Below are 253 nucleotides of genomic sequence, written 5' to 3'. Positions count from 1 at the left end.
TGGCAGCTTTTTCCATTTTTGTGGTCAATGTTTATTCTCAAAACACCCCTCCAACAATCAAGAAACCCTTGTAAATTACTGGAAATGAAAATATTTGTCACTGCTCCGGGAAAACTGCAAGCAGTGGCTTGTATCTTTTGTCAAGAAGATCACTTGGAAGCTCCTGCTATTGATCTTATCTGTTGGGGCAGAAAAAGCACATCACATGTCTTTTGTTTCTGTAACTGCAGGTTAAGAGCATGTTGCTTAAATT

Source organism: Chelonia mydas, chromosome 15, assembly GCF_015237465.2.
Source record: "Chelonia mydas isolate rCheMyd1 chromosome 15, rCheMyd1.pri.v2, whole genome shotgun sequence".
Taxonomy (NCBI): domain Eukaryota; kingdom Metazoa; phylum Chordata; order Testudines; family Cheloniidae; genus Chelonia; species Chelonia mydas.
Note: the sequence above shows the minus strand (reverse complement) of the source record.